At 36.6% G+C, this 14,460-nt stretch overlaps 1 pseudogene; it reads left to right on the top strand.

Annotated features, from left to right (window-relative positions):
* LOC110314470 overlaps positions 1 to 13,935 on the top strand; it is a 106,765-nt pseudogene extending 92,830 nt beyond the window's left edge.
* The last annotated feature ends 525 nt before the right edge of the window (positions 13,936 to 14,460 follow it).

Here is a 14,460-nt window from a genome sequence, read left to right on the forward strand (position 1 = left end):
ATGACCATCGTGTGGATACTTCATTCCTCCTTATAATAAGGAATAAAATACCCATAAAAGGGTACAGATAGAGAGACAAAATTTACAGCTAAGATGAAAGGATGGACTATTCAGAGACTACCCCATCTGTGGATCCATTCCATCATCTGCCACCAAACCCAGATACTAATTCACATGCCAGGAAGATTCTGCTGAAGGGACCCTGATATAGCGGCCTCTTGTGAGGCTATGCCAGTGCCTGGCACACAGAGAATTGGATGCTCACAGTCAGCTATTGTTTGGAACTCAGGGCCCCCAATGGAGGAGCTAGAGAAAGTGCCCAAGGAGCTGAAGGGGGATGCAACCCTGTAGGTGCAATAACAATATGAACTAACCAGTACCCCCTGAGCTCATTTGTCTAGCTGCATATATAGCAGAAGATGGCCTAATTGGCCATCACTGGGAAGAGATGCCCCTTGGTCTTGCAAACTTTATATGACCCAGCACAGGGGAAGGCTAGGGCCAAGTAGAATGAGTGGGTGGGTGTTGGGAACTTTCAGGTTAGCATTTGAAATGTAAATAAAGAAAATAATAATAATAATAATAATAATAATAATAATAATAATAATAATAAATTAAGATCAAATTTCCTGATGAACTTAAATTCATCCATTGTTTTTTTCCAGTTCATGTGTTTGTGACATTGTGTGGCTTTTATTATTATTGAATGTAAATTGTTCTGTCATGCAATACATCCTGACACAATTTCCTTTTCATCATCTCTTCCCAGATTTTCCCTTCCTCCCCTCTTTCCTAGTCCTACCCCTTCTTCCTTACACTTCATGAAAGAACAGGTCTCTAAGAGTAAACAACCAAGCAAAACAAAACAGAATACAATAAGACAGGGCAAACCTGGATAAGGAAACTCAATAGTAGAAAAAGAAATCCAAGAGCAGACAAAAGAGTCAGAGACATTCCTACTCCCACTTTTAGGAGTCCCACAAACACTAAGCTACAAAAATGTAACATGCAGTAGGTCTGGTACAGACCCATGCAGGCCTCATGCTTGCTACTTCATTTTCTATGAGAAATACTGACTGTATCACTAGAAAGCATTTTAAAGGTCAAAATTATTAATAAAAACTATTAAAAATAAAGGTCAGTGTTATCTGATAGAATGGTAATTTCATTGAAAGATTAAATGGCTCAGATTCTGATGTTAGAGCAAAAAGTCCTAAGTGCTTTTTTCATGTTCAAATACTCTGTTTCTTATTGCCAAAATGGCATGAATTTTTTTTAACAAACTGAGTTGATAGTCTATAAAACTCTTAAAACATGTACTGTCTACTAATATAAAAATATGTCAACATTAAAGAAATTTACAATGAAATTTAAAAATATTTGTAATATGTAAAAAGTCTTATGCATCTTCTCTGCTGAACCCAGACCCCGATGTACATGTATTGGCAGACTAATTTCAGCTGGTATATGCTGCCTGGTTGGTGGTTTAGTGCTTGAGAGATCTCAGGGATCCAGGTTAATTGAGACTATTTGTAGTCCTCATCAGCTTCTTCTAGCCTTTCCCTAATTCAGTCAAAGGGGTAAGGGGATTCTGTCCATTTCTTGGGTACAAATATCTGCATCTGACTCTTTCAGCTACTTGTTGATTCTTCAGAGGGGCAGTCATGATAGGTCCTTTTCTGTGAGTGTTCCATAGACTCAGTAATAGTGTCAGGAACTTAGAACCTCTCTTTGAGCTGGATCTCACTAGGGCCTGTCCCAGGACTTTCTTTTCCTCAGGATCCTATAAATTTCCAATCCTGACGTTCTTTCAGACAGGAAGAGAGTTTTGCCTGTGAGAGGGCAACCCCCTCTGTCACTTGATACCCTGTCTAACTGATGGAGTTGGGCTCCATAATTTCCCTCTATCTACTGTCCAGCATTTCATCTAATGTCCCTCCCTTTAGGTCCTGAGAGTCTCTCACCTCCCAGGTCCCTGGTGCAACCTGGAGGGTCCCCTCGACCTCTTAGCTCTTGAGGTTGGCTGTTTCCATTCTTACTGCTGGCCTTCAGGGCTTCAGTCCTTTTCCTTTTCCCAATACCAGATCATTTTCCCCTCTTCATACCATCACCCAATCACTTTCCCTCCCAGGTACCCCTCCCTCCCTTCTTTTGATTAGTTTCATTTTCCTCTCAAGTGGGACTAAAGACTCCTCACTTGGGCCCTTCAGTCTTTTGCCCTTTTTGAGTTTTGTGGAGTGTATCTCAGTTGTATTCTTTTCTTTTCTTTTCTTTTCTTTTCTTTATTTTTCTTTTCTTTTCTTTTCTTTTCTTTTTTCTTTTTTCTTTTTTCTTTTTTCTTTTTTCTTTTTTCTTTTTGGCTAATATCCACTTATTAGTGAGTACATACCACACATGTCCTTTTGGGTCTGAGTTACCTCATTCAGGATGATATTTTCTAGTGCCATCCATTTGCCTGCAAAACTCAGGACGTCCTCATTCTTAATAGTTGAGCAGTATTCTGCTATGTAAATGATCCACATTTTCTGTATCCATTCTTCTGCTGTGGGACATCTAGGTTGTTTCCAGCTTCTGCCTATCACAAACAAGGCAGCTATGAACATAGTGGAACCAGTGTCCCTGTCTAATGGTGAGGCATCTTTTGGTTTTAGTCCCAAGTATGGTACTGATGGGTGTTCAGGTAGATCTATTTCCAATTTTCTGAGGAACCTCCAGATTGATTTCCAGAGGGTTGTACCACTTTGCAATCCCACCAGCAATAGAGAAGTGTTCTGATTTTTCTATATCTTCCTCAACATGTGTTGTCACCTAAGGTTTTAATACTAGCCATTCTGATTGCTATAAGGTAGAATCTCAAACCATTAGCCAACATCAAACTAAATGGAGAGAAACTTGAAGCAATCCAACTAAAATCAGGGACTAGAAAAGAATGCCCGCTTTCTCCCTTTCTACTCAATATAGGACTTGAAGTCCTAGCCAGGGCAATTAGAAAACAAAAGGAGCTCAAGGGAATAAAAATTGGAAAGGAAGAAGTCAAAATACCAGTTTGCAGACAATATGATAGTATATATAAGTGACCCTAAAGCTTCCACTAGGGAACTCCTAAACCTGATAAACAGCTTCAGTGAAGTAGTTGGATACAAAATTAACTCATACAAATCAGTGGCCTTCCTTTACACAAAGGATAAACAGGCTGAGAAAGAAATTAGGGAAACAACACCCTTCACAATAGTCACAAATAATATAAAATACATTGGTGTGACTCTAAGGAAGTGAAAGATCTGTATGACAAGAACTTCAAGTCTCTGAAGAAGAAATCAAAGAAGATCTCAGAAGATGGAAAGATCTCTCATACACATGGATTGGCAGGATTAGCATAGTCAATATGACTATCTTACCAAAAGCCATCTACAGATTCACTGCAATCCCCATCAAAATTCCAACTCAATTTTTCACTGAGTTAGAAAGGGAAATTGGCAAATTTATCTGGAATAACAAAAAGCTTAGGATAGCAAAAACTATTCTCAACAGTAAAAGAAACTCTGGTGAAATCACCATGCCTGATCTCAAGCTGTGCTACAGAGCAATTGTGATTAAAACAAACAAACAAACTTCATGGTACAGGTACAGACAGAAAGATCAATGGAAGAGAATTGGAGACCCAGAAATGAACCCACACACTTATGGTCACTGGTTCTTTGACAAGACATCTAAAACCATCCAGTGGAAAACAGATAGCATTTTCAACAAATGATGCTGCCACAACTGGCAGTTATCATGGAGAAAAATGCGAATAAATCCATTCTTATCTCCTTGTACAAAGATCAAGTCTAAGTGGATCAAGGAACTCCACATACATCCAGAGACACTGAAATTTATAAAGGAGAAAGTGGGGAAAAGCCTCAAAGATATGGGCAAAGGGGAAAAATTCTTAAGCAGAACAGCAATGGCCTGTGTTGTAAGATCAAGAATCTACAAATGTGACCTCATAAAACTGCAAAGTTTCTGTATGGAAAAAGACACTGTCAATAAGACAAAAAGGCCACCAACAGATTGGAAGAGGAACTTTACCAATCCTAAATCAGATAGGGGACTAATATCTAACATATATAAAGAACTCAAGTGGATGGAATCCAGAAAACCAAATAACCCCATTAAAAATTGGGATACAGAACTAGACAAAGAATTCTCAACTGAGGAATACCCAATGGCTGAGGAACACCTGAAAAAATGTTCAACATCCTTAATTAGCAGGAAAATGAAAATCAAGACAACCCTGAGATTCCAGCTCACCCCAGTCAGAATGGCTGAGATCAAAAACTCAGGTGACAGCAGATGCTAGTGAGGATTTGGAGAGAGAGGAACACTCCTCCATTGTTGATGGGATTGCAAGGTGGTTCAACCACTCTGGAGATCAGTCTTGCGGTTCCTCAGAAAACTGGACATAGTACTACCAGGAGACCCAGCAATACCTTTCCTGGGCATATACCTAGAAGATGTTCCAACTGGTAATAAGGACACATGCTCCACTCTGTTCATAGCAGCCTTATTTATAATAGCCAGAAGCTGGAAAAAGCCAGATGTCCCTCAACAGAGAAAAGGATACAGAGAATATGTTACATTTACACAATGAAGTACTACTCAGCAATTAAAAACAATGAATTTATGAAATTCTTAGGCAAATGGATGGATCTGGAAGATATCATCATGAGTGAGGTAACACAATCACAAAAGAACATACATGATATGCACTCACTGATAAGTGGATATTAACCCAGAAATGTAGACTACCCAATATACAATTTGCAAAACACATGAAACTCAAGAAGAAGTAAGACCAAAGGGTGGATATATAGCTGTTTCTAGAATGGGGAACAAAACACCCATGAAAAGAGTTTCAAAGACACAGTTCAGAGCTGAGCTGGAAGAAAGGACCATCCAGAGACTGCCCCACCAGGGGATCCATCCCATATACAACTACCAAACCCAGACACTATTGCATATGCCAGCAAGATTTTGCTGACAGGACCCTGATATAGCTATGCCTTGTGAGGCTATGGCAGTGCCTGACCAATACAGAAGTGGAAGCTCACAATCATTTATTTGATGGAACACAGGGCCCCCTAATGAAGGAGCTAGAGACAGTACCCTAGGAACTAAAGGGGTCTGCAACACTATAGGAGGAACAACAATATGAACTAACCAGTACTTACCAGAGCTTGTCTCTAGTTGCACATGTAGCAGAGGATAGCTTAGTTGGCCATCAATGGGAGGAGAGGCCCTTGGTCTTGCAAAGATCTTATGCCTCAATACAGGGGAATGCCAGGGCCAGGAAGCAGGAGTTGGTGGGTTGGGGAGCAGGGTAGGGGGATGTTATAGGTGACTGTGGGGATAGCGTTTGAAATGTAAATGAAGAAAATATCTAAGAAAAATATCTTTTAAAAAAGGTGGAATCGCTGGGCGTAGTGGCGCATGCCTTTAATCCCAGCACTAGGGAGACAGAGGCAGGCGGATTTCTGAGTTCGAGGCCAGCCTGGTCTACAAAGTGAGTTCCAGGAGAGCCAGGGCTACGCAGAAAAACCCTGTCTCTAAAAACCAAAAAACAAAAAGAAAGTTGGAATCTCAGGTTCATTTTGATTTGCATTTCTCTGGTCACTAAAAACTTTGAACCTTTCTTTAGGTGTTTCTCAGTTATTCAAGAGCCCTCTGTTGTGAATTCTTGGTTTAGTTCTATACCACATTTTTTGATTTAGCTCTTTGGTTTTTTGGTGGTTAGATTCATGAGTGATTTATATATTTTGGATATTAACCCTTTATTGAATGTTGGGTTAGGGAAGTATTTTTTCTTGATTGGTAGGTTGCGGATTTGTCTTATTGACTATGCACTTTGCCATATAGAAACTTTCCAGTTTCATAAGGTCTCATTTATCAAATTCTGATCTTAGAGCATGAGCCACTGTAGTTTTGTTTAGGAAATTCTCCCCTGTTCCAATGAGTAAAAGGATATTTCCCACTTTCTCTTCTATTAGATTCAGTGTATTTGGTATTATGTTGAGGTCCTCCAAAAACATGGATTTGAGCTTTGTGCAAGGTGACCAATATGGGTCTATTTTCATTTATTCCTCATGCAGTCAGACAGTTAGACCAGCACCATTTATTGAAGATGCTTTCTTTTTCCATTGTATATTAGTCTTTGTCAAAGACCATGAGCCCATAAGTATGTAGTTTTATTTCTGTGTCTTCAATTCTACTTCATTGGTCAATATAGCTATCTCTATACCAATAGCATGCAGTTTTTATCACTATTACTCTATAGTAAAGCTTAAGGTCAGAGATGGTGATTCCATCAACCATTCTTTTATTGTTAAGGATTGCTTTTGCCATTTTGTGTTTTTTGCCTTTCCAGTTGAATTTGAGAATTGTTCTTTCCATGTCTTTAAAGAATTGTGTTAGGTTTTTGATGGGGATTATATTGAATCTGTAGATTGTCTTCAGTAGGGTGACCATGTTTACTATATTAATTCTGCCAATCAATGAGCATGGCAGATCTCTCCATTTTCTGAGATCTTCTTCCATTTCTTTCCTGAGAGACTTAAAATTGTTGTCATACAGTTCTTTCTCTTGTTTGGTTAGAGTTACCCCAAGATATTTTATATTATTTGTGGCTATTGTGAAGGGAGTTGTTCCCCAAATTTCTTTCTCAACCTGCTTATTGTTTGTATAAAGGAATGCTACTGATTTACTTGAGTTAATTTTATATTTGGCCACTTTGCTGAAGTTGGTTATCAGCTGGAGAAGTTCTTTGGGTTTGCTTATGTATACTATCATATCATCTATAAATGGTGCTACACTATCTCTTCTTTTCCAATTTGTATTCCTCTGAAAGATTCAACCCAAAAAGAGAACTTCAAACTAATATTGCTTACAAATATTGGTGCAAAAATACTCAATAAAATTCTTACTAACTGAATCCAAGAACACATCAAAACCATCATTCACAATAATCAAGGAGACTTCATCTCAGTGATGCAAGGTTGTTTCAATATATGAAAATCGATTAACATAATACACAATATAAAGAAACTCAAAGAAAAAAATCACATGGTAATCTCCTTAGATGCAGAAAAAATATTGACAAAATACAACACCCCTTCATATTAAAAGCATTGGAGAGATCAGGAATTCAAGGCCCATACCTGAACATAATAAAAGCAATTTACAGCAAACAAACAGCCTATATCAAATTAAATGGAGAGATACTTGAAGCAATTCCACTAAAACTGGGGACAAGACAAGGATGTCCACTCTTCCCATATTTATTCAATATTGTACCGGAAGTGCTAGCTAGAAGGAGAATCTTTTAAATAAAATAATTATTTTTTGCTAAAAGAATGCTATCTACTAGCTGCTTTTCTAAATTGGCAGAAGATTGTAGAATCCTTTAAAACTAAATGAATGTAGAATCTTTTAAAACTAAATACACTGACATCACAAAGTATTACCAGTCTTTACCAAGATGTGTTTCTATGTATCTATGGATTGACCTCCAGACTTTCCTCTGCCTTGAATAATCTTCTGCCCCAAGTCTTTAGAGTATTCAACTGCTTACCACAAAGTTGAACACAAAGTGGTCTGAGATTTTTTTCCTCAGAAAAAAATCATAAGGATTCTTTTCATATGATGTACACGTTGTAAGAAGTGAGCAAATATGTGTGTGTGTGTGTGTGTGTGTGTGTCTCCAACTCTGTATAATATGGTCTTCTAAAAGTGTGGAAGTCAGAAGTGCTTGGTCCATGGTTCAGGGCCAAACCTTAGCAGAGTATCAAGGATACCATGCATTATATTTTGCTAAGCAATAATCCTACTACACATCACGGATCCAGAGCTGCTCCTGTATGTTTCTTTTGGAAATCTTGGCAATCTCCCTGCTGTCCTTAATGAGCTAGGAATGAAACCCAGATGTTTCTTAACATGCTCCTCTTTCCATTCTCTGCTCATCATTTCCATGTATTGTTCACTTGAAAAAGAAGACCTTTTATCCTCTTCCCCAGCTCTACTGGCTGTAGCTCTGAGTTATGTCTTTCTGATTGAATCCTGCTCCTCTTTCTCTGATCCCTGATCCTCAAATCAGAAGAACTTGAGCCACCTCTCTGTGCTTCCACTGTCCCTATCATTCCCTAGACCCTGGACTTACATCATTTTTCCTCCACCCTAATAAACCCAATTTAACATTTACTTAAATAGCACAGAGGATTCCAGTAGTGAGAATAGTGATTGCATAGAAATTGTACTAGAATCAATATATAATTTTTATGTAATTCAAAAATTACAAGTTCTTGGTGGTTCCTGTTTATCTGGTTCTATACAAGTTAATGTATAAACTACATCTAGTGCCTATCACATAATTCTGGCAGTGACAATTTATTAAATCTTCTTTTTTTTGTTTGTTTGTTTTTGTTTTTTTTTCGAGACAGGGTTTCTCTGTATAGCCCTGGCTATCCTGGAACTCACTTTTTAGACCAGGCTGGCCTCGAACTCAGAAATCTGCCCGCCTCTGCCTCCCGAGTGCTGGGATTAAAGGCGTGAGCCATCACGCCTGGCTAAATCTTCTTTTTATATTATACTGAAACCAGATCTCATTCTGTAGGTGTAGCTTGCCTTGAACCCATAGGAATATACATGTCTGTCCTTCGTGAGTGCTAGGATTAAAGGCATGCACCACAATGCCTTGCCTCGTTAAATATATTTATTCTGGAAAATAAGTCAAAATGTATTAATTAAATGCAAAATGTGATTGTCTTAGTTTCATATGTCAGTTTTGTGATGGATGAGTATAAATTTAAAAATCAATGTACTCTTCTAAAATTTATATTAACATATCTGTGTGGAGCAATTTGAATAGACAATAATGCTCAAGACTGTAATAAAACTTAGTTGTTTAATTTGGATATAATATTTGATGCAACTAATTCAATGATTTTATGCATGTTTATTTAATTGCTATATATATATATATATATATATATATGTACATATATATATGTGTATGTTCATATGTATATATACATATATTTTGTATTTCTAAAATATTAAGAGCATGGCAATGATTTAATTCAAATCAGGGAAGGTTGCCAAAATATTAATTTCTCCAGGTTTTCTGAGCAATATACATTTCAAGATAGTTTGGATACAGCAATTGACACTGAAATTATATTCAAAATGAGTAGAAATATTTTATTTTATGCCTCCTTAAACAAAATATCTACTAATTAGTGAACTATAAGGTTTTTCAGGAGTCTTATCATGGCATGACTATGACCATATTACACCTTCTATTTTCCACTAATATAAGTTTAGATTAGAATAGTATAAATATATTTCATTCTACTTAGGTTTTGTAGTAGGCAAGAATGACTTTGAACATCTAATCATCTTTTTCCTCACATCCTGAATCCTTGGATTACAAGGTTGCATCTCCATACCTCATGGACTCATGCATGCTAAGCAAGCACTGTACCAGCTGAGCTACATCTTCAGGCTTCTACTTAATTTTTAGTATTAATGATACTTCTCCATTGAAGTTTCTTCTGACAGAATATATTCTGAGAAAATCATAAAGCTAGTGGAGTAACACAGAGATCAGGCAAATAGTATTCTCTGTCTTTAACAGTTGTCTTGTGTTGTTAGAAACTTATCTTTTCTCCCCTTCTGTATGTAAAATATTTCCAGAGACAGACAAATATATCAAAAAAGTCTAAAGTAGTCTAGAAAATTATTTCATACCTCAATAATTATATATTATTAAGTTTTTGAGAAAAAACTTTAGAATGGGATCTAAAAACTTCCAAATGAATAAGAATAAATCTAAATAAAATTTTATTTAGTTTTCTATTATTCTGTGTGCATGTCTTCATGCCATGCTGCACGTATGTATTCTACTTTAATGGAACTTATATACCAGTGGATAGCATAAACCTTTACCAAATAATTACACAATTATTAAATTTTATTTCTTATAATTGCTTTAATGGCTATGCTCTACAGTTATGAAAAATGCAATGTAAAAATCTAACATATAGCCTAGTATTGCAGACTTTTATTGAGAATTTGTAAATAAATGATCTTATGAGCTCTTTTAATCATGTTTTCTATTTATTTTTTTTGATTCTAGTAGAAATAAAATAATTAAATACACTAGCCTAATGGTGATTACACAATGATTTATGACAGGTTTTCTTATGATTAGTTAATAGTCCCATTGGGAAAAAAAAAGGGATGTAGCAGACAACAGCTATAACCTATTTATTACACTTATCTTTGATAAATGTTATACATTTCCATATTTATATATAATAAATACCTTAGTTAGCTTTTCTTGTCAAATTTTCCTAGCTTAGAATTATCCTAGAGGAAGGAAAGCCATAATTGAGGAATTACCTATATTACATTGACATGTCAACAGGTTTGTTTCGGGTTTTCTAGATTGGTATTTAATATAGAAAGAACTAGCATGACAAAAGTAAGCATTTCTGAACAGTTTAAAGTATCTAGTTAAGCATAACCTGGTCAGTGAGCATGAGAGAAAACAGCATTGTGTATGGCTCTTGCTATATTTCTATGACTGTGAACTCAGTTTCTTGTCAAAAATAATGCTGTATAGAATAACAAGCAAGGCCTGACTACAAGTTCTTGTCATGAGTTTCTGCCTTGACTTACCTCAGTAATAGATGATAATCCAGAATAGTAAACTTGAATAAACCCCTTTCTCTCTTCAGTTACATTTGGGCAGATTATCAGGCAACATAAATGAAACTAGAAAAATGATGGACTGCTTACCTAAAAACAATAAAATCATGGTAACATTTGTTATTCTTTATAGCAGAATAAATGGATTATTTATTGAAAAGAAATTGAGATCTGAACATTAAAATAAGTCTTCACTTCTGTGACTGTATTGCTTTAATGCTCAGTGGGAACACTATATTGATTAACAAGAATGATACCAAGTACAAGGAAAATGCCAGAAATAAGAAATAGCATCTAATAATTTTAAGTTTGTATTTCCTATGAAAGTGTTGGCATAATCACTTATATAAATGAACCACCAAATTTACATCCCCACATGTGTAAGTCCAGCACAACAATATATTGATAATAAGGGCATTCAATTCTAAGTAATAAATGTCAATATGTAATGATTCATCATTAAGCTATATATCTATTCAATGGGTAAGTAGTGAATCATGATTTCTTTTAATCCATGAAAACATTTATTATATTTAGCAATTATATTCATTTTCTTCATATGTCATTATGTATAGGGGAGTTAGGCTCCAATACATACTTTATACATCAGTTTTGAGTGAAATGATAGTTAACAATTTTTTTTAAAGTCATATAACAATGAGCTGTGGGAAGCCATCACAATAGACACCTGGGATTAATAACACCTAGGAAGAACTTTCTTTTCACTGATACATGATGTCTCCTTAAAGTAGCAATCCATAGTACATATTTCTGCTTAAACTTTTCAAAGCATATTTATAGATAGACAAAATTACTTTGTTAAGGCATTTGTCCTGTGTCTATTTTTACATTTTCCCTTATTAACATGTAGAAAGAGTATATTTTGATTTTTCCCTCCACAGTCAGATAAACTTAGATCAAAATCTAGGTTCAATTTAACTTTTCTGGATATCAAGAAAGAGGTTTATCTATACTGAGACTTACTTTTTCATCTGAAATTTTTTTTTAAATAGTTACAAAAGGAGGGCATGGTAACACACGCCCTTAAGGCCAGTATTAGAGAGAATGTGGCAGAAGGCTCTGAAGTTCAAGGCCAAATTGGCCTACATGACAATATATCTAAATAAATAAATGTTTTAGAAATCAAGGTGATAAAGATGTACAACTTTCAAAGAGCCCCTTACAATGATTAATTAATAGAATATACACAACATGCTTTCCACAATTTTTAGAACCTTTTAGGTACATAAAATGTAGTGTCACTGAGTGAGTTATAATTCTTGCCTATTACTTAGTATTTTAAACACAAAATATATTACATGCACTAGTTTAGAATAGACAAATGAATTATCATTGTGATAAATTAAGGCTATCCTGATGCCTATTTTATATGGACCTTTATAAACAATGGAGCCTCTCTAGTAACAAAAAGTTGTCATTCAAAAGTAATTGGTAAGGCATGTTTGTTATATTATTCCTTTCTGAATTTGACAAGTTGAGGAAGCATCACTGATGGCTCTTATCACCCTGCCATCTTGTTTAAGTCAGAGTCTCCCAAGGAGCCAGAACAGCTGCAGAAGCTCTTCACCAGAGGGCTGAGCTTTGAAACAACCAAAGAGAGTCTGAGGAACCATTTTGAGCAATGGGGAACACTCCCCATCTTTGTGGTAATGAGAGATCCAAACACCAAGAGATCCAGGGGCTTTGGGTTTGTCACATACACCACTGTGGAGGATATAGATACTCCTGTCAATGCAAGACTACACAAAGTAGATGGAAGAGTTGTGGAACCCAAGAGAGCTCTGTCAAAGAAGATTCTTAGAGACCAGGTGCCCACTTAACTGTGAAAAAGATCTTTACTGATGGTTCTAAAGAAGACACTGAAGAACATCACTTACGAGATTATTTTGAGCAGTATGGGAAAATTGAAGTGATAGAAATTATGACTGACAGAGGCAGTGGAAAAGAGAGGGGCTTTGCTTTTGTAATCTTTTATGACCATGACTCTGTCGATAAGATTGTTATTCAGAACACAGACACTATTGCATATGCCAGCAAGGTTTTCCTGACAAGACCCTGATATAGCTATCTCTGTGAGACTATGCCAATGCCTGGAAAATATAGAAGAGGATAATCAGAGTCATCTATTGATGATGGAACACAGGACCCCCAATGTAGGAGCTAGAGAAAGTACCCAAGGAGCTAAAGGGGTCTGCAATCCTATAGGAGGAACAACAACAGTGAACTAACCAGTACTGCCAGAGCTTGTGTCTCTAGTTGCATATGTAGCAGAGGCTGGGTGGGTTGGGGAGCAGGACAGGGAGAGGGTATAGAGGACTTTTGAAGGGGAAACTAGGAAAGGGGATAGCATTTGAAATGTAAATGAAGAAAATATCTAATTAAAAAATTAAAAGAAAAAGAAAAAAAACAAAGAAATTAAATAAATAAATAAATAAATAAATAAATAAACCACTGAGGCACACAAATGCCCAGGTCTTTATCAGCTCAAACTGGTCTATAGGTTATGCAGCTCAGCACTTGGCATTTGACAAATAAATTGTCACTATTGCCTCTGAACTGATAAGCAAAACAAAGTAAAAGGTGTGGGAGGGTGTTTCTTCCTCACTGATCTAGACTAAACAGACTAGACTAAACAAATACATTTCTCTTGAAGCTCTAAAACACACACACACACACACACACACACACACACACACACACACACACACACACTGTGAATAGCCACAACTGTGAAGTAAGAAAGGTTCTGTGGAAGCAACAGATGAATAGTGTTTCATCCAGCCAGAAAGGATGAATTTGTTCAAGAAACTTTGGTGGTGGTCATGGAGGTGGTTTTTGTGGCAATAGCAATTTTGTTTGAGGAGGGAATGTCTGTGGTCATGGTGGCTTTGGTGGCAACCGTAGTGATGGTGAATATGATGGAAGTGGGGATGGTTATAATAAATCTGGCAAGGATGGAAGCAATTTTGGAGGTGGTGGAGACGACAATGATTTGGGCAATTATAACAATCAGTCTTCAAGTTTTGGACCAATGAAGGGAGGAAACTTGGAGGCAGGAGCTCTGGCCCTTATAATGGCAGAGGCAAGTACTTCAATAAACCATTAAACCAAGGTGGCTATGGAGGTTCCAACAGCAGCAGTAGCCATGGCAGTAGCAAGAGGTTCTAATTACAGGCAGGAAACAAAACTTAGCAGGAGCAGAGAGCCAGAATAGTGACAGGAAAGCTACAGGTTACAACAGATTTGTGAACTCAGCCAAGCACAGTGGTGGCAGGGCCTAACTGCTACAAAGAAGACATGTTTAAGACAATACTCATGTGTATGGGCAAAAACTCCAGGACTGTATTTGTGACTAATTGTATAACATGTTATTTTAGTTTGTTTTTTGGGAAGTGTAAAGCATTACATCAAAAGGTTTTACTGTAGACCTTTTTCACCCATGCTGTTATTTGCTGAATATAATCGTCTAATCATGACACTTAATAAAAGGGTCTTTTTTTTTAATGTGTGTTGTACTAAGTTAGTCTACTCTGAAACCATCTTGGTAAACTTCCCCGACACTGGAAAGTTAGAATTCCTTCAGGGCAGTGCCAAGCTCCATTTGGTGTGTATTTATGGTTGCTCAGGTGGAGAAGCAATTATCTTCAAAAACCTTGGTGATATTAAACTGCCAGTTACTGTTGTAACTTTTAA

The sequence above is a fragment of the Mus pahari genome, chromosome X (genome assembly GCF_900095145.1).
Source record: "Mus pahari chromosome X, PAHARI_EIJ_v1.1, whole genome shotgun sequence".
Classification (NCBI taxonomy): domain Eukaryota; kingdom Metazoa; phylum Chordata; class Mammalia; order Rodentia; family Muridae; genus Mus; species Mus pahari.